At 35.9% G+C, this 24,809-nt stretch overlaps 2 long non-coding RNA genes across 4 annotated transcripts in view; one reads left to right on the forward strand and one right to left on the reverse strand.

Moving 5' to 3' along the window:
• The window catches only part of LOC122210807, a 180,062-nt gene that overhangs the window by 90,635 nt on the left and 64,618 nt on the right, over window positions 1-24,809 (forward strand). For both annotated transcript variants that reach the window (XR_006198259.1, XR_006198260.1), the window contains exons 2-4: window positions 17,196-17,317; window positions 18,496-18,655; window positions 20,739-20,853. This is a non-coding gene — a long non-coding RNA (uncharacterized LOC122210807). The remainder of the gene's footprint in view (window positions 1-17,195; window positions 17,318-18,495; window positions 18,656-20,738; window positions 20,854-24,809) is intronic.
• The window catches only part of LOC122210808, a 69,398-nt gene that overhangs the window by 30,519 nt on the left and 14,070 nt on the right, over window positions 1-24,809 (reverse strand). Inside the window, exons 2-3 of one of the 2 annotated variants that reach the window (XR_006198262.1) lie at window positions 15,832-15,946; window positions 11,933-11,985 (exon numbers count right to left, since the gene is read on the reverse strand). This is a non-coding gene — a long non-coding RNA (uncharacterized LOC122210808). Of the gene's footprint in view, window positions 1-11,932; window positions 11,986-15,831; window positions 15,950-24,809 lie in introns of both variants that reach the window. The other variant, XR_006198261.1, reaches the window with a different exon arrangement.

Raw genomic sequence — 24,809 nt, forward strand, 5'->3', positions numbered from 1 at the left:
ATTATTCTTCCATGAGTATGGAATATCTTTCCAGTTGTTTGTATCATTTTCAATTTATTTCATCATTTTTTTAAATAATTTTCATAGTATAAGTTTTTCACCACCTTGGTTAAGTTTATTCCTGGGTATTTTATTCTTTTTGGTGAAATTACAAATGGGATTGTTTTCTTAATTTCTCTTTATGCTACTTCATTATTAATATATTACAATGCAAGAGATTTCTATATATTGATTTTGTATCTTGCACCTTACTGAATTTATTTATCAGTTCTACTAGCTTTTTGGTGGGGTCTTGAGGGTTTTCTGTAGTATCATGTCATCCACAAATAGTGAAAGTCTTACTTCTTCTTTACCAATCTGGATGTCTTTTATTTCTTTTTCTTGTCTGATTGCTGTGGTTAGGACTTCTAGGACTATGTTGAATAAAAGTGAGAGTGAACATCCTTCTCTTCTTGTTGTCTAAGGGGAAAAGCTCTCAGTTTGTCACCAATGAAGATGATGTTCACTGTGGGTTTTTTATATGGCCTATATTATATTCAGGTATGTTTCCTCTAAACCTACTTTGTTGAGAGTTTTTATCATTAATAGATGTTGTACTTTGTCAAATGTTTTTTTCTGCATCTATTGTAATGATCAGATGATTTTTAACCTTTCTCTTTTTGATGTGTTTTATCACATTGATTGATTTGTGACTATTGAACCACCATAGCATTACAGGAATAAATCCCATGTGATCATGGTAAATGATTTTTTTAATATATTGTGGGATTCAGCTTTCTGATAATTTGTTGGTTTTTGCATCTATGTTCATCAGAGATATTGCCCTACAGTTTTCTTTTTGGTGGTATCTTTATCTGGTTTTGGTATCCTCATTAAATGAATTTGGAAAGTTTATGTCTATTTTTTTTTTTTTTTTGGAATAGTTTGAGAAGAATAGTATTTACTTTTATTTTTTTATTTATTTATTTTTTTTTAATTTTTTTTATACATTTATTTATTTTTGAGAGACAGAGAGAGATAGAGCACAAGTGGGGGAGGGGCAGAGAGAGAAGGAGACACAGAATCCGAAGCAAGCTCCAGGCTCTGAGCTGTCAGCACTGAGCCCGATGCGGGGCTTGAACCCACAAACTGCGAGATCATGACCTGAGCTGAAGTCGGACGCTCAACCGACTGAGCCACCCAGGCGCCCCATATTTACTTTTATTGAAATGCTTGGTAGAAGTCACCAGCGAAGCATCTGGTACTGGACTTTTTTTTTTTCATTGGGAGTTATTTTATTAATGATTCAATTTCATCTCTGGTAATTGGTCTGTTCAAGTTTTCTATTTATTCCTCATTCAGTTTTGGTAGGTTATGTGTTTTTAGTAATTTTTCCATTTCTTCTAATTTGCCCAGTCTGTTGGCATGTAGCTACTCCTAATATTCTCTTGTAATTATTTGTATTTCTGTGGTGTTGGTTTTACTTCTCATCTCTCATTTGTGATTTTGTTTACTTAGGTCCTTTATCTTTTTTTCTTGGTAAGTCTGGCTAGAGGTTTATCAGTTTTATTTTTTTTTTTAAAGAATCTGCTCCTGGTTTCATTGATCTGTTCTATTGTTTTTTGCTTTTACTTTTAACTTCTATATCATTTATTTCTGCTCTAATCTTTATTATTTCCTTCTTTCTGCTGGTTTAGGTTTTGTTTGTTCTTTTTCCAAATCCTTTATGTGCAAGATTAGGTTGTTTATTTGAGAATTTTCTTGCTTCTTGAGATAGATCTGTATTGCTATAAACTTCCTCTTAGAACTGCTTTTACTGTACCCCAAGGGTTTTGGACCATTGTGTTTTCATTTTCATTTGTTTCCATGTACTTTTTAAAATTTCTTCCTTCATTTCTTTGTTTACCCAATTGTTGTTTAATAGTAGGTTATTTAACCTCCATTTGTCTGTGTTCTTTCCAGGTTTTTTTCTTGTGATCGACTTCTAGTTTCATAGCAGTGTGGTCAGAAAAAATGCATGGTATGACTTTGATTTTCTTGAATTTGTTAAGGCTTGTTTTGTGGCCTGATATGTGATCTATTCTGGAGAATGTTCTGTGTGCACTTGAAAAGAATGTGTATTCTGCTGTTCTGGATGGAATGTTCTTAATATATCTGTTAAATCCATGTGTTCCAATGTGTCATGCAAAGCCATTGTTTCCTTGTTGATTTTCTGTTTTGATGATCTGCCCATTGATGTAGTGGGATTTTAAAGCTCTCTCCTATTATTGTATTATCAATTAATTCCTTTATGGTTGTTATTAACTGCTTTATGTATTTTCGTGCTGCTATGTTGGGTGCATAAATATTTATAATTATTGTTTCTTCTTGTTGCATTGTCCCCTTTATGATTATATAGGGTCCTTTGTCTGTTGTTATACCAGCTTTCTTTTGATATCCATTGATATGAAAAATGTTTCCCCATCCCCTCACTTTCAATCTACCCGTGTCTTTAGGTCTAAAAGACAGCCTTTTAGCTGTCTTGTACAAGGTCTTGTAGCCAGAATATAGCTGAGTCTTTTTTTTAAATCGATTCTGTCACTCTATGTCTTTTGATTGGAGCATTTTGTCCATTTACGTTTATGGTTTGCTGATTTTCTTCAGTGATATATTTGGATTTCATTCTCTTTATTCTTTGCATATATATTAGTGGGTTTTGAAATATGATTACCATTAGGTTTGTATATAACCTCTTCTGCATATAGCAGTCTATGTTAAGTTCATGATTATTTAAGTTTGAACTCATTCTTATTCCTCTCCTCCTCACGTTTTAGGTGTATGTTATCATATATTGCATCTTTTTATTTTGTAAGTTCCTTGACTGTTTTTTTTTACAGAAATATCTATTTTTACTGCCTCTGTGTTTCCTACCTTCTTATGTCACTTTTGTTCTCTCCACTCAGAGAGTTCCTTTAATATTTCTTGCAGGGCTGGTTTAGTGATCATGAACTCCTTTAATTTTTGTTTGGGAAACTCTTTATCTCTCCTTCTATTCTATGGATAGCTTTGCTGAATAGAGTATTCTTGACTGAAAAAATTTCCCATTCAGTACTTTGAATATATCAGGCCACTCCCTTCTGGCTTGGAAAGTTTCTGCTGAAAAATCCCCCGATAGCCTTATGGGGATTTCATTCTTGCTACTTTTAAATTTTTTTCTTCATCACTGTATTTTTTCCAGTTTAATTACTGTATCTTGGTATGGATCTCCTTTTGTTGATTTTGTTTGGGGCTGTCTTTGCCTTCTGGATCTGGTGATCTGTTTCTTCCCCCAGGTAAGGGAACTTTTCAGCTATTATTTCTTTAAATATATTTTCTATTCTCTCTTTTCTTCTGGGACTACTCTAATATGAAGATTACATTTGATGGAGTCACAGTTCTCTAAGTCTATTCTTTTGCATAATTCTTGTCTCTTGTTCAGCTTGATTAGTTTATATCACTCTGTCTTTTAGGTCATTAATTTGTTCCTCTGCTTCTTCCAGCCTGTTCTTCATTCCATCAAACATGTTTATCATTTCATTTATTAAGCCCTTCATCTCTGTTAGTCCTTACCTCTGTGTTAAGTGTCTCACTTACTTTTGTATTCCACTCTTTTCTCAAGTCCAGTAAGTATCCTTATGATCATTGCTTTAAATATTCCATGAGGGACATTACTTTTATGTTTTGCTTAAATCTCTGGCCCTGGCCTTGCCCTGTTTTTTGTTTTGTGTTTGTTTGGTTTGTTTGTTTGTTTGTTTGTTTGGGATAAATTTCTCTGTCTTCTTATTTTGTCTAAGTCTATGTGCCTATTTCTCTGTGCTGGGAAAGTCAGTTACATCTCCTGCTCTTGAGAGTAATGACCTTTATGAAGAAGAGATCCTATAGTGCCCTTCTGTGTAGTGTCCCCTGTTCCCCAGGGCCCAGTGCTTCTGAGAGTGACTCCATTGTGTGCTGCATGTGCCCTGCTGTTTTGTCCTGGCCACTTTCTCCTTCAGGACAGTCTTTTTCAGAGGCTCCCTTTGCCTGTTTTGGGCAGTTTTTAGTTCCTGGACTGAAAGGGGTATGTTTAATTAGGTATGCTCTGGTCTGCTTGTGAAATGAGACCTGTCCCCACTGCTGCCTGGGCTGAGGCTCTGCAAAACTCTCACACTGGGAGGTGCTTGTAAGCAGGGGTTTGGGCTGGTCTTCTGGGGGTCAGGGCCACCAAACTGGGACTGAGGCAAGTAAGATTGGGAAGGGTGGTTCCACAGGAGTGGGGAAGTGGGTAGGGCTTTGGTGTAATCAAGTTAGGTAGTGAGTGTGGGCACTGAGCTGGTTCCCACAGGTGGCCCTGTGTCTAGGCCTGGGGCCAAGTAAGGGCAATTGTGCCTGCCAGCTCTTTTGTTCTTGGAGAAGGCTCCCAATGATCCCTGCCTCTTAGGTGATCTAGGAATAGTAAACAAATCTGCCTTCTGTATATCACAGGCATTTTTCAAACTGGGGCTTTCTGCTGTATCTCACTGGGGCTATTTGTATGCTGTCTCTTTAAGGGTGGAACTCAATTTCCTCTTGCCCTCTGGGCTCTCCCAGAGCTGAGCCCACTGATATTTAAAGTTCCAGGTATTAAGTCCCATTGACGTAAGATCTTGTCAAATTATGCTCTTCTAGTTTCAAAGCCAAATGTTGCAGGGATTTGTCCTCTCCTTGGGGTGCCTTGGGTGAGACTCTGATTCTTTCCCCTTTCTTCACCCAAAGCATACCTCCCTCCAGTAGACAGTACTGCATATTCTCCCTTCCTACCCTCTCCAATTGTGACAGCTTCTCTACATTTAGCTGTGGAGGTTCTATTCCAGTCTTCAGTTCATTTTCTGGGTTATTTACACTGATGTGGGGGTTACCTAGTTGTATCTGTGGGACAGAGATGAACTCTGCTGTCCTCCTCTTGTCCATCTTCCCTGGAAGTCCTGATATCTTTATAATGTTAAATGGGCTCATCCAGAGCAGAAAATGTATTCCATTTATTTGTATACTTATCTACATACCTTGGTAAAGTTTAACATTTATAAAAGTTGAGTTTATGTATACCACATAAAGAATTCTCATGTACCTTAAATTTTTATTGTTTTGGAAGGATACCTTTTTAAGTTGTATTTGACAGTTGATTTTTGCTGGTATAGAGAATGCCATTGGTTTTTACATATTGATTTTGTCTCTGGGAACCTTGCTAAACTCTTATTTGTTAATTTAGTTGAATTGTTTAGGTGTATGATATAATTTCTAAACAACATTTTTACATCTTGCCTTAGAAGCCTAATACCTTTTCTTCACCAACAGCATCCCTATTATTATTATTATACTTTCTAGTATTGACCAGGAAGTCTGATACAATGTTAAATGACACTATTGGTGGGAATCTTATTCAATAAGTGAAGTAACTCTTAAGTTTTCTGTTAAGTATACTATTTATTATATTGTGTGTGTGTGTGTGTGTGTGCGTGTGCATGTGTGTCTGTGTAGATACAAACTTTAACAAGTCAAGGAGATTTCCTTCCATTCTGGTGTGTGATTTTTTTTCTCTAATAAAAGAATCTGGAAATTTTTCAAAGATTTTTTTTCTCTATGGAGGCAATCACATTATTTTCCCACTCTTTATGTGGCAAATTATATTGTCAAATTTTCATGTTAAATGCTGTCAAATGGTGTAATTTATACACCATTAAATTCACCACAGTTGAGTGTTTTTTAATATATCCAAAAAGGTGTGATACCACTACCTCTGTCTTGTTCTAAAACATTTTAATTACCCCCAAAGGATATCCTATACCCATTAAGCAGTAATTCTTTATTGCTCCCTGCCCCCAGTCCTTGGCAGCCACCATATTGATTTCTGTCTCTATGAATTTGCCTATTCTGGACAGTTCATATAAATGGATCATAAAATATGTTGTCTTTGATGTCTGGCTTCCTTCACTTAGCATGTCTTCAAAGTTCCTCCATGTTGTAGCATGTATGAATACTTCATTCTTTTTATAGCTCAATAATATTCCATTAAATAGATATATCATTTTGTTTATTCATCACTTGAATATTTGAGTTGTTTCTACCTTTTGACTATAATGAATAATGTTGCTATGAACATTTGGATACAAGTTTTAATATGGACATATACCATGCGTTTTCACTTATTTTAGGTACATACCTAGGAATGGAATTTCAGAATTCTAAGGTAACTGTATGTGAAACTTTTTGAAGAACTGCCAAACTCTTCTTGAAAGCAGCTATATCTTCATTTCCATCAGCAATACATGAGTTTTTTCCACATCTTCACCTACACTTTTTTTTTTAAGTGAAGGTCATTCTACTAGGTGGGAAGTGCTATCTCATTGTAGCTTTGACTTACTTTTCTCTGATAATTATCAACCATTTGTATACCTTCTTTGGAGAAATGTCTGGTCAATTTCTTAGCACATACATTGATCAGGTTACATTTTTGTTGTTGAATTGTAAAAATTCTTGCCAATCTGGATGTCTTTTTTCTTTTTGCCTAATTACTCTGGCTATAGTTTTCATTACAGTTGAAAGAATGGCAAAAGCAGTCTTTTTCCTAATTTTAGGAAGAAAGCATTCAGTCTTTCATCTTTATGTATGATAGTTATGAATTTTTCACAGATGTCTTTATCTGGTCGAGAAAGTTTTCTTCTATTCCTAGTTTGTTTGGTGTTTTTATAATAAAGGGTATTGGATTTTGTCAAATGTCTTTTCTGCATCCATTGAATGATCTTGTGTTTTTTATTCTTTATTAAATGGTCTATGGCATTATTTGATTTTCATATATTGAACCAACCTTGTATTGGAACAAATCCCACGTGGTCATGGTGTATAATACATTTCGTATGTTGCTGGATTTCATTTGCTAGAATTTATTATGAATTTTTTGTGTCTATGTTCATAAAGAATATTGGTCTATAGTTTTATTTTCTTGTAATGTCTGTCTGATTTGGGAATCAGATATTGGCCTCATAGAATGATTTGGGAAGTGTCCCAGCCCCAAACAAGAGATCCCAGACAATGCCAAGTGGAACAGATCAATCACCCAGCTAATCTAAAGCAATCCATACAATTATGACAGATAATAATCACTAAACCCCATTTCTTAAAACATCAAAATTATAGTCTTACTTCTATATCTGAGTATACTCAAAACTACTTTCAAGTGCTGCCTTGTGAGCAAGGGTGGAAAGTCTCTTGAAACCCAGGGAAGATAAAGTATCCTGATGCCCATCTGAGGTGGGAAAGTGGTTCTTATCTGAAGTTAGCAAAATTTAAGGAGGCTACTTCAAAAGAGGGTTCTAATGAAATACATTTGAAAGGAGGTAATACATAGATATAAAAGAAGGAGAGTCATAGTATTTGTTCACAAAAATAAAGGGAAGGAAGGAATTCACCAAGAATCATTTTTGTTTAATTTTTCACTAAATATATGACATGAGGTTTTGGGGGGATATTTTTGCCTTGTAGATGAGCTGAGTTCCTCATATTTATAATATATCACGTTTACACCAACTGTTTCTAGTGGGTGGAACCAAATATAGAATTATGCGGATTTTTCTTTCTCAGTTATCTAGCTGTTTCCTTAGTATCCTCTTTCTTATGGGCCCCTTCAAGTTCACTGTATCACTTTCAGTAATGCATGGAAGGTTATTTAGAAGACTGAGACTTGTTTGCTGTCTAGGACATGAATTCTCTAAAGAATCTCTGACTGAGTTTGGCACTGTGACCAAGACAGGTCTGGGAGGAATTATTTATTGCGGAGAATGAAAAGATTTTGCAATCAACATTTCCATTCTGGCTGATTCTATTTATTGTCTAGGTCAAATGGGCAGATTCAATCAGTGCAAAATATTTCCTATTATTAACAAATCCATAATACTTTGACATTTGAATATACTGCACTGCCTTTTATAGAATATTTGAATGTTCAATATTTAGGACCTTTAGTAAAAACATAAAGCAAAAATATTACTTTTCTAAATAGTTTTTCCACATTAAGAATCCTTTATCTTAGTTTTTCAACAGTGATTTTTGATATGTCTAAGTGGGAATGTCTTTGAGCTTATCCTACTTGAAGTTTGCAGAGTTTTTTGGATGTGTAAATTAATATTTCTCACAAAATCAGGGGATGTTCAGCCATTATTTTTCCAAATATTCTTTTATCTCTCCTTTCTCTCTCTCCTTCTGTTATATGTGTGTTGCACCATTTGTTGGTATTCCCCAGGTCTCTGAGCCTGTGTTCACTTTTTCTTTATTTTTTTCTCTCTTTTCCTCAGTTCTGTTTTTTGAACTACCTTCAAGTTCACAGGTTCTTTCTTCTTCTAGCTCATATCTCTTTATGACTCTCTCTGGTGAAATTTTTATTGCAGATATTGTACTTTTCAATTCCAGAATTTCCCTTTGTTTTTTTTTAAATCTCTGTTTGATGAGATATTGTTATCATACTTTCCTTTATTTATTTAGACATGATTTCCTTTAGTTACAACATCTTTAAAATTTTTTTTTTAACGTTTATTTGTTTTTGAGACAGAGAGAGACAGAGCATGAACAGGGGATGGTCAGAGAGAGGGAGACACAGAATCTGAAACAGGCTCCAGGCTCTGAGCTGTCAGCACAGAGCCCGACGTGGGGCTCGAACTCACGGACCGCGAGATCATGACCTGAGCCGAAGTCGGCCGCTTAACCAACTGAGCCACCTAGGCGCCCCATAGTTACAACATCTTTAAAATAGCTGATTAAATCCAGTTTAGGAAGTACAACATCTATGTTTCTTCAATAACAATTTCTATGGACTGCTTGTTTTTCTGTGTATGGGCCATAATTCCTTGTTTGTTTGCATGTCTCTCTCTCTCTTTTTTTTTTTTGGAAAATTACATATTTTGAATAATGTGGCAGCTTTTTAAAAATCCTATCTCCCTGTCCCCTAGAGTTTGTTATTACTATTTATTGTCATTGTTACTGCAGTTTCTTTAGCTGTGTTCCTGAACTAATTCTGTCAAATTTGTGTTCTTTGTTGGGTGAAGCCACTAGAGTCTTTACTCAGTTAGTTTAATGGCTGGATAATAATGTACAGTGATTTCTTTTTCTTTTTTTTTTTTTTTACATTTATTTATTTTTGAGACAGAGCCTGAGCAGGGGAGGGGCACAGAGAGAGGGAGACACAGAGTCTGAAGCAGGCTCCAGACTCTGCGTTGATAGACTGACAGCAGTGAGCCTGATGTGAGGCTTGAACCTACAAACCATGAGATCATGACCTGAGCTGAAGTTGGACACTTACCTGACTGAGTCACCAAGGCACCCCGACTGTGATTTCTTAATGCTTGGAACCAATAGTTCTCCCAGTCTTTGCCTAGGGGCTGAGTGTATATATCGGTTCCAGCTTTCCACATTCAGCCAGGTAGTTTACAACTCTATCATAGTCCTTACTTCCTTGAAGTCAAGGTCAGACAGAGATGAGAGCTGAGGGCTTTCTCAGGTCTTTCCTGAGCATGTGCACAGCTCTGGACATGCATATAGCCCTTCATGTATGTGTAACCTTATAGATGCCCAGGAATAAGTTGGAATTTTTCAAAGCTTCCTGGGGTCATCTAATGACCACATTGTTTGGTCAGCTAGTTGTTTGTCTCAGGCAGCTGAGACATTAAACAGTTGCTGCTGAGTATCTTTGACAAGCCCTTTGAGGACAAAAAGTTATTTGCATTAGGCAAACTGGAGTCAGGTCAAATAAAGACAAGCCATTTGAGGATTTCAAGGGAACTGCCAGACAGGTCAAATAATGACAGTTACCTGGGGCTTTGAAGAAACTCCAACCCTATTCTCCCTCCAGTGGCTGCTATGCTGTTGGTTTTCCTGTGATTGTGGAATTGTTGGTTTTCTTTTTTTTTTTTTTTTTTTTTTTTTTTTTTTTTTTTTTTTTTTTTTTTTTTTTTTTTTTCAACGTTTTTTATTTTTTATTTTTGGGACAGAGAGAGAGACAGAGCATGAACGGGGGAGGGGCACAGAGAGAGGGAGACACAGAATCGGAAACAGGCTCCAGGCTCCGAGCCATCAGCCCAGAGCCTGACGCGGGGCTCGAACTCACGGTCCGCGAGATCGTGACCTGGCTGAAGTCGGACGCTTAACCGACTGCGCCACCCAGGCGCCCCTTTTTTTTTTTTTTTTTTTTTTTTTTTTTTATTTTTTTTTTTTTTTTTTTTTTTGGAATTGTTGGTTTTCAAAGCTACCATGGACCTGGGGAATGAGGTATGGAAACAGCCCAAGTTCAAATGCTACAAAGGTAATTGTAATTACTGAGATTCAACTGACTTTCTTAAATAAATGCTCCCCAGATTGTTTTAGCCTTTAATTAATTTTCAGGTTCTGAAGAAGTTGATTGGACAATTTTTGCCAGTGTTTGTGTGGCTTTTATGGAGAAGATTTTAGGTGACCTTTAGTTCACGAGTTCCACTGTCATCACTCATTCATTGAATGATTTTTCATGTAGAATTGTCCTCAGATAACACTAAGTGATTATAATGCACGATTAGAAAAAAATAGACTGTTGATGGGCTCCTGGGTGGCTGACTCAGTTAAGTGTCTGACTTTGGCTCAGGTCATGATCTTGCAGCTCATGGGTTTAAGCCCAACATTGGGCTCTGTGCTGACAACTCTGAGCCTGGAGCCTGCTTCAGATTCTGTGTCTCCTTTTCTCTCTGCCCCTCTCCCACTCATGCTCTCTCTCTCTCTCTTTCAAAAATAATTAAAAACATTAAAAAAATGAAAAACAATGGACTGTTGGATTTTTTAAAGCTAAATTTTATCAGGGATATTTCCATCGATGCATAAGTGAAATTGTATCATTTGTTGTTTTGTCATCTGATTTTGGAATTCTAATTATACTTGTTCCAAGTAATACTCAAACTAAGTATACTTCAAAATGACAGTGTTCACTGTTTATTCATACTGGGGCACAGCCAATCAGAATGTAAGCAATTGATACAGCTGTATAGGTGAGAATTGGTTGAATATTACCTCTTTATATAAATTAGGCTGGACAGCATTTGCTATTTTCTTGGACAGCTTCTGTCAGTGCTGTTATATGTTTCTGAAAGGTTGAAGGAACTCATTTGTAAAATCTAGGACTAATGGGGGACAAGGTGGGAGAAAGCTGTTGAGTGTGATTTAAGTTTCTTTAAGTCTTCTTATTCAATATTTCTACTCAGTTTTTATTCAACTTTGACATTTTATGCTTTTATAGAAATTCACATATTTAGATTTTTTAAAAATATTAAGTTGTTTATAATACTCCCTTTTTTTTTGCTTTTGCCTCAGTCACGCCCTTCATAACTTTTTTCCCCTCCTAGTCCACAATCTATTGCAGAATCACCCATTACATTTATTTTTTCCACTCATTACATTTAGCTTTTATGTTTCTTTAGCCTCTGTCAATCTGGAACAGTTCCTTAGCCATTTCTTGGTCATTCATGACATTGGTATTTTGAAGTATTCAGGTCATTTATTTTGTAGACTGTTCCTCAATTTTATTATGTCTAATGCTTATTGATGATTAGATTCAGGTTATATATTTTTTGGAAGAAATACTACAAACATGTGTCCTTCTAAGAATAATAATCTTTAACACAAGTGCTTGGAAATATGTCACAGTTTCCAAACGTACAAGATTCTAAAGCACTAATTTTCTTACCAAGTCCCAATTTATTATATAATGATTAGAGGACAGAGTATTTATCATATTGATTCTTTAAAGGGTGTTTTTTTCTTATATTTTTATAAATGCTTCATGTACACTAAAAATGATATATATTATAGTGAATAACAAAAATTCTTAATTTTATTTAAGTTCAATACTTTTCCTTTCTCACTGAAACCTTAACATATGGGAGGGAGACATGGTTAGTTGGACTATTACCTTGTTTGGTTCCTCCATGTTTTCTAATCAGTTCTTTCTTTGTATTCTCGCATCTTGAATTTGATGTGGGGCAAAAGTAGGAGAGGAAGAGGAAAAAGAAAACTTTTATTTGCTTGCTATTACACACATCTATATTGATGCTTGGTGGATGTTTAAAGTTGAATGTTTCTCTTGAGGGTATTTCCAAGGGGGTTCCTCAAAGATTCCCCAGCTGGAAACACTTTGTTATGGCTCCCTGATGCAGGCTGTGCTTCTTTGGCTGGTTGCCTGTTCCCTCTACACTGAACTTCTGTCTCTAGTGATAAATGTCCCTTTCTTTCTACTAGTAGCATTGCTATTCAACCTCCAGAAGACTGGAATCAAACTCTCTAATGATTTCTTAAAGTTCCTCATTAGTCATAAGAGGACATCTCTTTCTTTTACATATGGGGAAAGGGAAAGAAGTTCTCTCTCCTCACCTCCTGCACATATTTGCCTTAAATGTAGTTCTTGGACTGAGTGTTGCAAACTACTTAGCAACTACTTCAAAGATATTTTGTCTCGCACTTTGGAATAGGTACTACCATTTTGTTCTTCGCCTCAGGAAGTATGCCAAAACAGATAGGAAAATGACCCATTTTAATAATCTATTATAGACTCAATATACTAAGTTCTCTAATGACAATGTGCTATAATTAGAAACTGAAGAAAAATGATAGTAAGGTTTTTTTCAATGTCAATGAAAACTTCACAGCTATAATAGTTAAGATGGTGTACTGGTGCCACAAAATTAGACAAAAAAAGATGAGTGGAAGAGAATTAATAGCCTAGAAACAAGGCAGCACATATATGGGAACACAAACTATGCCAGAAGTGTTAGTACAAATTAATGACCTAAAAACAGAATTATAAATGGTTCTTGAAAAATCAGTTATCCAGATGTAAAAAATGATAAATTCCTGCCTCATTTTATACACAAAATTCAAATCCAGTCAGATTAAAGAACAAATTGTGAAAAGCAAAACTCTAAATTATTAGAAAATAAGTTGTAGAAGATATTAAGACCTCAGGGTAGGAAAATATTCAATCATGATACAAAGAGCCTATTTCATAAAGGAAAATATGGTTGAATAATTAAAATATTTATGTAAAAAATAATCATTGTGCTTGGAGGCAAGTCAGTTAAAAGTAGGCGGAGAAGATTAAAAAGGTAATTCTTTGAAGATGGAAACCAAATTAGCAACGTGTATGCTCAATATCATTAGTGAAAGAAAATAAAAATTAAAGATTCTGCCTCATATCTATCATATTGGCAAACACTTGAAAAATCAGGTAATATGAGTATATTGATTTGTTACAGCTGGTGTAATAAAGTACCACAAACCGGGTGGTTTCCACAGCAAATATTTATTGTCTCATGGTTCTGCAGACTAGAAGAATAGTATCAAAGTGTTGGCCACTTCTGGTGGCTATGAGGGACAATCTGTTCATGCTCTCCTCTGGCTTCTGCAGGTTTGTTGGCAATCTTTCGTGTTCTTTGACCTCTGATACCTCACCCGAATCTCTGTCTGCCTTTATCTTCACATGGCATGTGTATTTAATTTTTTTTTTCTAAGAAGGATGAGGGTCAGAAATAAGAGTTGAGTTAAAAAATTAAGTTACATAACAGAAACCCATGGAGGAGGGGAAGGAAAAAAAAAAGAGGTTAAAGTGGGAGAGAGCCAAAGCATAAGAGACTGTTAAAAACTGAGAACAAACTGAGGGTTGATGGGGGGTGGGAAGGAGGGCAGGGTAGGTGATGGACATTGAAGAGGGCATCTTCTGGGATGAGCACTGGGTGTTGTATGGAAACCAATTTGACAATAAATTTCATATATTGGAAAAAAATTAAGTTACAGAATAATTCGTCATCTATGATAATATATATTTAAATTATATATTATATATCAAAGTATATATTATATATTGCTTCTCAGCCTTTTGGCTAAGATCAAGTGTTAAGTATATATTATATATGATTATATAATATAATTACATATTATATATGTGTATATATATTATATAATATATATTATTACATATATTATATAATTATATATTATTATGAGATTTTAGAGTTTTCCATTCAGCTGCAACTATATTTAATGTTTGGTTTGTTTAAAAAAATAATAACCTAAAGAAAATGTGGTATAATATTAATATTTATTGTATTTGGGTTTGGACATGTGAGTGTTCATTGTATTCATCTCTTTTCCAAATGTTTGAGATATTTTATAAGAACAATATATTTTTTTAAATCTCAGCAGTGTGGAACAATGTGCTGACAATAACAGGATAAAATTTAGGAGAGATGAATAAAAAAAATCCTAACCTTGAATCAAATAGAAACCTCACCAACTGAATGTATCCACAGTAGGGGGCATGTGAGTTAAAAGAAAAATTTGTTTAAATATCTATAATTTGATTTGACTACAATTTCATGTGTCAGTATTACTAAGGCTTGCCAACAAATCTAGTTTGTCCTAAAGCTGAACAGTATGAGTGAAATGTCTAAAACAGAAAAATGATAGTACGAGTAGATTCTGTTTTAGCCAAAACTTGTGTTGTTCAGCTTCTAGCAACTGGAAGCTATTGAGAGGACAGTGACCACAATGTAGAGAGGAACTCTTGAGTTGTGTCAGTGCAGCACTAGCAAACACTTGGCTTAGAGAACATGAAGTTCAAGATGGGTATGGTAACCATCTTTATTCATTGCTTTATTCATTCATCCACCTATAGGAGTGGAATTTGACTCATTTGCTGTGGCCTGCAGGATAGAACAAGAGCCAAACACCAAGAAATTGTGACGAGATGATCACAAATGTTATACTTTACTGCGACATAAAGAACTTTCCAATAGACTGGCCAAATATGACCTGGTCTTCCTCAGAAAGCAGTAAATTTCTTACCAGTAGAGTTGCTTAAGCAAAGACCTTGATTTTTCAGTTGTGAATTGGTGGTGGTGGACTAGACAGTTCTAGTGATCCAGAATTTTGGGTTTCATGGATCAGTAAAACTTCAAATGAACAAATGTTTGCAACCTACTAGGGAAAATTATTACAGCATGTGTGAATGTTTTCCCCTAATTTTACCTTTAATACTGAAATTAATGAAGTACATCATCTCAATAATTTTTTCTTGTCAAGAAAACAACCTTGACCACTTTCTATGGATATTTTTAAAAGTATATATTTAAATGTTTTTATGGGGTACATGGGTAGGTCTGTCAGTTAAGTGTCCAACTTTTGGGTTCAGCTCAGGTCATGATCTCACAGTTGGTGGGTTCAAGCCCTGCATCAGGCTCTGCACTGACAGTATGGAACATACATGGGATTCTGTCTCTGTCTCTCACTTTCTCTCTGCCCATCTGCTGCTCATTGCTCTTTTTCTCTCTCTCAAAATAAATAAATGAAGGGGGAAAAAAGCATATATTTAAATGTTTTCAAATAGAGGAAATTTTCAATATTTTGGTTTTTTCTTGATTAAATATATCAAAGTGGAAATTCACATGTATAATTGCATACTATGAAATAGAATTCAAATATCCAAGCTATTCTTTTTTTTTAAATTTTTTAAATGTTTATTTTGAGAGAGAGAGAGAGAGAGCACGCCAGAACGCGAGCAGGGAAGGGGCAGAGAGATAGACACAGAATTGGAAGCAGGGTCCTGGCTCTAAGCTGTTAGCATAGAGCCTGATGTGGGGCTCAGACTCACAAGCCTTCGAGCTGTGAGATCATGACTTGAGCCGAAGTTAGCCGCTCAATTGACTGAGCCACCCAGGCACCCCCAAATCTATTCTTGAAATTTATTTTTGTCTATAGTTCCCAAACCTACTGTTTGGCCTAGAGGTGGAAGCAAACTCCAGATGTCATTTTGCTTACCTTAGAATATTCCAGGTGGGCTGAGAAAAACAAAGAATAACACCTCATACGGTTCTTGCCTCCCTTTTGTGCCTTTCTTTTCAGGCCAGAGCAGGTCAGGATCTGAGCGCCAGGTCTGCTAGAAGGGAGGAACAGAGCTTTGGACTCCAAATAATCACTTACAAGGAGGGTCTTCCAGTCTGGAAATAATGAGAGAAACCACCTCCTCACCCCCAAATGATGCATACACAGCAGGGGAATTGTGGCCCCAAATGGCTTCTTAAAATGAGGACCCAAAAGTCACAAATCAGTAAGAAGACTGTGCTGCTCACAGCTTGGGCTAATGCAGGGGACACTGACCTACAACAGTGTTTCTCAGCCTCTGCATTTGATATTTGGGGCTACAATGCTTTCTTGCCAGGGGCTGTCCTGTGCACTGTGGGATATTTTGTGGTATTCCTGGCCTTTACTCATTTGATGCCAGTAGCATCGCCCACTCTCCGGTTGTAAAAATAAAAATGTCTCTAGACATGCCAAGTGTTCCGGAACAGATTTCTCCCAGTTGAGAATCACTTGTTTAGAAGATCTGTAGACTCTTCTCAGCCTGGAGACATTAGGATCAGTCTTCTTGAACTGTGCTAATGTGTATAAAAGAGGTTTTCCTAATAGTAACCCTGGAATAACTCATTTGTGTTTCTCTTGTCTAATTAAGCCCAAATGAAGATTAGGAAGGGGTTGAGGGTGGGCCATTTTACAGGCTCTCCCCTTTTGAGTCAGAGATCTTTCTTCCTTTGGACATGGATAAAAATATCTGGGAACAAGTTTCAGCTGTAGGTAAACTGGTGAACCTTTATTTTTTATTTATTTATTTATTTATTTTTTAATAATTTTTTTTTAATTTTTTTTCAACGTTTTTTATTTATTTTTGGGACAGAGAGAGACAGAGCATGAACGGGGGAGGGGCAGAGAGAGAGGGAGACACAGAATCGGAAACAGGCTCCAGGCTCCGAGCCATCAGTCCAGAGCCTGACGCGGGGCTCGAACTCACGGACCGCGAGATCGTGACCTGGCTGAAGTCGGACGCTTAACCGACTGCGCCACCCAGGCGCCCCAAACTGGTGAACCTTTAAATACTGTAGTTGCCCTCTTCACATTAATCAGTCTTGATGAAGGCTGTGGCCCTTTTTTCATGTTTCTTCTTTTTAAAAAATTACCTCAAAGTATTTGTAAAACATTTCTAAAGTTTGTAGTTTGACCATTACATTTCCATCATTTTCCAAAAGGCTTCAAAAAGTTAACTTCATTATTCGGGGGGGGGGGGGGATATCCTTACTTATGTAGGCAACTTTTTCTCAAACACATACATATGGCTTCTCTTATTCTAGGTTTGGCTTTCTGCCTGGATCAAAAGCGAGAACTGTATTTGCCTTTGAGAAAAGGATTTGTGACCAGACTTTTGTTTTCCAGTGCTGTTTTACAGAAATCTGCAACCACATACTACCCAGATGTAAGTGGCCTCTCTCATTCATCCTAATGGAAAATCATACTTTGTATAGAAGGACTGAAACTATCTGTGAGACACCATTGGGACTTGTAAAGTAAGCGAAAGAAATGAAGTACTATACCAATAAAATCACTGTTTTCAGGAATTTGTTTAATTAAACAGGGTAAGATAAAGAGTAAAAAGCACAGAGGTTGGAGCAAAGCCTGATTTGCATGAAGATACTTATCATTAATAAGCAGATCATATAAATTCATAAAGGCTAAAATCCATCTCAGTTTCTTAATAGATGTATTGTGTCTGGATCCTATGCTTTCCAGAATTTTGACTCTTGCTGGTGCTCAGAATCCTGATTAGGACAAAGAAATCCAAATCACCAATTATGGTAGATGAAAGTCTACTGATCTGTAAAACATTAGCTCAAAAAAAGATACAGCTAGTAGGTCAATAGTTATAGGATCTCCTAATCTCATGGATTAGAAATTATTATCTGCTTAGAAAAATAGTATTAATGGGCTACTCAGAGTGGCATTTTTTAAATTTGTGTTTTGTTGGTAAATGGGTCAACACTTCTTATTTCAGATATAGATATTTCCAGAGGGGGGAAAAAAACCCAAAAATAAACAGTTGAATAACAACCTTTCATATTTAAAAGCTCCCCTGTTGTGGTCTTATTGTTCGGTTCATTTATGCTTTGGGATGCTTGAGAATGAAGAATTCAATGTTACCACCTGAGTTTGGGGTTGAGAGAGACTACCATGTGTTCTCCTAGTCCCTTTTCCTAGGAAATTAAATGGTTATGGTCTTATCTATTGGTTTTTGCTCACAGTTTGCCATCAATAACTATCTGAATACATATTCAGGTCTCATTTCGTTGGTTTGCTCACAGTTGGAAATTTCCCAAATATGACTTGTGCAAATGTTTTTATTCCTCTTCTTTTTCTTAGTTTTCAGATGCTGAGAACTTAAGATCATTGTCTTTATGCTTCTTTGAGATCTGTATTTCAGATGCATGCTCTTCTATAAGAATTTACTCCCGGTTTCAAGAAGGTTCTTTGACATATAAGCTGCCTTTTTGCTGACTACAAGGGATTTTTATTACATTCCTATAAATGTCACGTACACAAATTTCATTTTTATATTAACGTTACTGTTATCAGACTTGCATTGTATTTTTCTCTTAGGTGTTTGTTATATGAGGATAGAAATATTTCATGCCCTTTTGGAGCAAAAGTGGCTTCAGAATTAATGGTGATCCACTCAGCATCACTGACCATACATAGCCTCAGAAATGCTTGACTGTTCAGTGGGCACACGGCAATGAGGAAGAATGAGACCCACAAGGTGAGATGGGCAGATAGGAAATTGGAGAACTATGATTCTGATGTCTGTAAAAGTAAGATGGAGGAAAGTAATTATCTTTCGAGTGACATTAGGGGAGGTTCGAAGGAGTGAGTTTATAAGTGGGGAAAGGTACAATTAAGGCAGTCAGGGATTATTAGCATCTGATAAAGGTATAAGAAAGACTTCTCTACAGAGTCAACCCCTTGTACGCTAATCAACACAACCTCACACCATGAAGAATTTGATAGACCAATGAAAGGGCAGATAACCAGCTTTTTCATTACATCTAACATTAATATTAGTTTGGTGTAAAATGTCCTTGTCTGTGTTTCATATATTCCCAAGAGTGTTGGAAGAACAGCCTATGGCAAGTTAAAAAAAAAGTCTATCAAATAATGTCTCCAGAAATTCATCTAAGAAGGCATTAACTTGGGTCTCACATTAAGAATTGTGGCTCATTGGTGGTTAGCCATTCCAGGCCCCTTAGTATATATAACTTCTTCTATATGTAATTCTGTAGCACCTCGACCTGGTGCTAACTTTGTTCACGACTACATCTCTAGTCCCCTGAACGCTACTTAGCACATAGTATGCCTACCCTAAATATTGTTAAAAGAAACTGATATTCAGAGAGCTTAAGTATCTAGTTCCCAAACTAGCAAGCATCAAAACAAAAAATTTGAATCCAGGTCTATGTGGCTCCAATTCATGCTTTTCTTATGTTCATTCATGCATTATATGATTTACTTAATGCTCTCACGATTTTTAGCAAATTATGGGATATAACCAACACACCAAAGATGTAAATAAAATGTTATGTAATTTTAATATATATTGTTGACACAAACTGAACAAACCTTTTAGAATCTCTAAAAGTAAGAAAGAGTTTTATTTGAGCTCAAGTTAGAACAGCTGCCTGGGAACTACATTCTTCACAAGGAAGAAAGTATTCTGGAGAATGAACAGTTTTTACAGGGTGATAATTTTTTTACATATTGCAAAAGCTCAAAAGGTTACAGATTACCATATAGGCAGGAACCATGGGTTTTGTCATAAAGAAATGCAGGGAGTAGGAGCATTGTTCGGTATCTCAAGAACAAGATGGTTTTCGTTTAGGCTACTCATTCACAAAGCAGATGTGCTATGCATGTGTGGTGAGCCATAGATCAGACTCTTGGTTTGAACAAAGTTCCAAGTTTATATATGGTCATGCTGACTTAGGAAGAAATCTAAAATGGTTTCCCTTGTATATCAGGCCTTTAGAGAGTTTTTCTCTCATCATTCCCCTTTTGATCAATAATCTTTTGATAGAAAGCATTGATGTTTATTATTTCGTCCCTTGATGCTAGGCCTGGTTTAGGTTGCCTAGGAGTCCACATAGGGAGGTCAAGAGTATGGCCTTTAATAGGAAATGTTACAAATGATTTGTTTTCAGTGACACCAAATTGTTGTGGAAACATTGTACATGTGCTTTGTGATGAGTTTTGCCTTTGGTAACATTTATAGCAGACATGCAGAATTAGTAATAAAAATCCAATTAGTAACAATTGAAGCAACCAATAGGGAATAGGTATAAAATTAGAAACACAAGAATCCAAAGAAAATCCGAGTATTTTGATAATTGTACATTGAGTATCCATTTACCTACTTTATCTAAAGTTTTGAGCCTTGTGAAATATTTGAGCTGATTTGTTTCAAATGTTAATTTCCTTTTGTTATATGTAAGAATTTCTCTGGCCAATTGGTTTCTATAGATATTACATCTTGTGGTTGTTGTAATTCTATCTCCCAAACATTTGGTCATCAATATCAATATTAGTGTATGTTTTGTTAGCATCATGCAATTCTTTTGAGTTGCAAAGCCAGCATTACACCATATAGCAGTAGTGTTATGATAAAAAGTACTCTGGTTACAAAATAAATCAGAGTATTACACAGGTGTTTTATAAACCCACAAAATCTTCTTTTTCCTGTATACCATATGTTGGTTGGTATAGGCAGAGCTGTTATAGGCCAACTTGGAGTGAATTCAGGGCTCCATTGTTGTTTAGGGCATAACCATATATTTTGCCTGAATTCACAGATGTCCATGGATATTGAAATCCAACAAGAATCATTGGATAATAAAGTCCATTTTCCTCCAATGGGAAAAACTCTGGTGGTATTTAAAATAGTTCCTGGGATGCCTGGCTAGCTCAGTAAGTAAAGCATGTGACTCTGGATCTTGGGGCTGTGAGTTCAATCCCCATGTCTGGTGTAGAAATTATTTAAAAATAAAATATTATAAACAAATAACAAGTTAAGATGTTAAAAACATATGTCAGGTTGGGTATCAGGGCTGTACTTTATATAAGAGTCTTTAATGATTTTCCACAGATGAGGAGAGCTATTCATCTTGGGTTTCTATAGTTAAGAAAGAAGGGAACTGACCCGTAGTTACCTCAGAATCTTCTTGGTTCGTGGCAAAGTTAGTTTAGGAGATGGCTGAATCCACCACATCACTCCTAAAGTAGCATCTTTGATAGATACCCACTGTTTTTTCTTATTTTGTCTTAGGCTATTCCATTCACCAAAAAACACAGTGTGTGAGAACATTGGATATTTTTCCATGTTGGACAAGTTGCCACTATGTTTCTCCCATTGCACCCAGGAACCTTTCTTAATAAATTATTATCTAAGTTTAAAGAGGCAGAATGGTCAACCTGGTGAATGTTACATATAATCTGAGTTTGGGAGTACTTCCTGACAGTGTTTTTCTAACAGAGGTCCTTTATAGTATATAAGCACCAGTGTAGCTAACGGAACATTAGAATAGGTCCAAGAGGTCATTAAATATTTTATCTAAGTTCTCATTATAATAAAGTACTAGGGTAGTATTTGAAGTTAGTTAAATCAGAGGGTTACCATGATATTTTATTAGGATACAATAAAGGGGAGGTAAAAGCGAACAAATAGGTTTACTATCTTCTAATATTACAATTTTAAAATAAAGAAGAGGAGAAAAACAGACTGGATCCCAAATCTTCAGAAAGCAGTCTACCCTGATATCATCTACTTCTCATCCTGGTTTGTAGTTTAAATGTCTCTGATCTTTGAGTGGTCCACTGAGCAATGAGCATAAAGATTGTCTATAGATGGGCTATTGCAGCGATTTCTTTACAGCAAGTCATTTATATTTTCAGTTTATAAAGCTTCAAGAAAAAGGGCAGTTTTAGTTGTCAAATGATTCCAAGTCACAAAGGTGGGAGAAAAATAAAAATGTTAGCTTGAAGAGTTGTACTGGGCATTAGAGGACACCAGAAGAAATCAGGATCTAGTCCAGTATATAATGAATAGTAGTAAAATCTAATATCTACAAAAATGTGTTATTGAAACCTTTTCTTTTTAGAATCACCCTTGTTTTAACCAATGTGATGTAATTATTTACATAACCACAGCAAGAATAGTGATTTACCATATAGGTTCTTTTTTTTTTAATTTTTTTTTATTGTTTTTTTATTTATTTTTGAGACAGAGACAGAGCATGAATGGGGGAGGGGCAGAGAGAGAGGGAGACACAGAATCGGAAGCAGGCTCCAGGCTCTGAGCCGTCAGCCCAGAGCCTGACGCGGGGCTCAAACCCATGGACCGGGAGATCGTGACCTGAGCCAAAGTCGGACGCTTAACCGACTGAGCCACCCAGGCGCCCCACCATATAGGTTCTTTTAAATCTGCTTTGCTGGAACTTTTTATAAGGAATTTCAAGTTGAGCTTTTAATAACCTCTCAAGGCCAAAAGCCAAATACTTGCCATCAGATTGGCCTATAATACTTGTAGATTTGGGTGAATTTCTCTTGATGTACCCAAAATATCCTGAGGTTCTTGCACCTGCCAGGAAGTGACATTTTTTACTCACCTGGTAAGGCTGCAGGGAATTTTAAAAGCAAGTTACCAGGGCAACATTTCCAAGCTGTCTTGCTCCATAAAGTCAACCTTCATTCCTTAAAGTTGTCTGGTCGTATCTGAGTCTATACATGTCTCTCTAAATGATGACATTCCAGTCAAAGCCCTGGTAATATAATTACTGTTTCCAAAGGTGTTCTGTTCTAAGGAGAACAGATTGTTAATGAACTTATACAAATAATTTCCATTAAAAAAAAGAATATTCACTGACAGTTTTTGAGTTCTGGAGGGTTCAGGTAGGGAGTAAAGATAAAATATTCCTTTGTTAATGAATTGAAACATTTATTTCTGTAAGACATAGATATCCTAAGAGAAGAAGTTTCCTTAAATCTGAAAGACCAGGGGTGCCTGGGTATCTCAGTCAGTTGAGCGTCCGACTTTGGCTCAGGTCATGATCTCACAGCTTGTGAGTTCGAGCCCCACGTCGGGCTCTGAGCCTGGAGCCTGTTTCGGATTCTGTGTCTCCCTCTCTCTCTGCCCCTAACACACTTGCATTCTGTCTCTGTCTCTCTCAAAAATAAATAAACACTAAAAACAAAACCTGAAAGACCCAGACATTAGAGGACCAGCAATGTTTCAAACAAAAGTCATCGAAATATAATCACCTTTCTTAATTCTTTTAGTCTCATGTTATTAATTTGTGTTCTATTTGAATGCAGCTCTCCCATTAGTTTTGGAAATTCTTACTCAGCTTAGTTTTATAACTTTAAATATATTAGAAACCAGTGTTTGTCAGAAAGTCCTTTTCATGAATCTCCTTGAAGAGGAAACACATTTTGCAAGAGTATAAGAACAATAACTATAAATGACAAAAGATTAAAAACTGGCCATGGTTAAAGATCTGATGAGAATTCATTAGAATAAAGTGGACAAGGAAATCTAGTTATTTCTGTGACATAACATCATTTGACATGACTTTATACTAGGACATATTAAAACTTTAGGAATTTCATATAATTTCTAAGAACAGTTACAGCATTTACCTATACAATGTAACGTAAAAAGGTTTTTTATCATTTGTTTGACAATGCTTCCCTTGTAACTTAAACATACCAAATAAACAAGCCTAATTAGTCAAAAAGACTTCATTTAGAATTTGAATACTTGGGAACTTTTGTTAAAAACCTCAGAAGGTTTTAAAGAGCGTGCCTATATGGGATTACAGATTATTATACACTTAATCTTTATATTTAACCAAGGTGCAATAAGAGATTCCACTAGAAGTTTATATAGTTATTAGCAAAACAGCACCTTTAATATTGAGAAGGTTTAACTTTTGTTAAGTAATCACAGACCTGATAAAGACAAAGCATAGAAACTTTGTTTTTCTGAGCAGATAAAGAAAAGGTTTGTTTACAATTTATCAAGAGTAGGCCAATAATTAAAGACAATTTGGTCTTTTTCTCAAAAAAGATAAACTGAATCCCAATCTTACACTAGTACCCTTTTAAAACTCACTCATTTGAATCTTAGTCCAGACCATGCATATTTTTTTTCCAAAGATTCCCCTTCACAAACCTTCTATAATTTTATTTTTCATTTAGATTTTGTCCTAAGCTTGCTTTCTCTAAATAATCAGACTCATTTTAGGGCAAAATTACTTTCTTTTCCCTCAACAAACTGTAGTCCCATTCCTCATACCTTTCTTACCCAAAGATTTCTTGTTACAAACACATCTTGGGATGCCTAGGTGGCTTAGTCAGTTGAGCATCTGACTTTGACTTTGGCTCAGGTCATGATCCCAGGGTGATGGGACGGAGCCCTGCCTCAGGCTCCATGCAGAGTGTGGAGACTGCTTAAGATTCTCTCTCTTTCCCTCTGCTCCCTCCCTCACTCCAACATGCTCCCTGCACTCTCTTTCTCTGTCTCAAAAACACATCTTACTTTTCTTGCACATAGAGCTGCTTTCCATATAATTAAGACTGCTAAGAAGGATATTTATCAGAATTTTTACTTTTAGAAACCTTAGCTTCCAGTGCAAACTAAGTACTAATCAATAGTGAACTTACCTATTACCTCAGAATTCTTTAGATTAGAAATTTATGAATACATTTCATAATTTATGGAAGCATAGCTTTTCCCCCGGAATACAATCTTTCAATTAAGCACAAAGGATGTTTACCAACAGACACAAGTCTCAATTTCTTTGCAATAACAGGCCAAAAGCAGACAAATGTAGTACTCAACACTTTAGTATTCTATGTTACTTGGA

The sequence above is a fragment of the Panthera leo genome, chromosome F2 (assembly GCF_018350215.1).
Source record: "Panthera leo isolate Ple1 chromosome F2, P.leo_Ple1_pat1.1, whole genome shotgun sequence".
NCBI classification, from domain to species: domain Eukaryota; kingdom Metazoa; phylum Chordata; class Mammalia; order Carnivora; family Felidae; genus Panthera; species Panthera leo.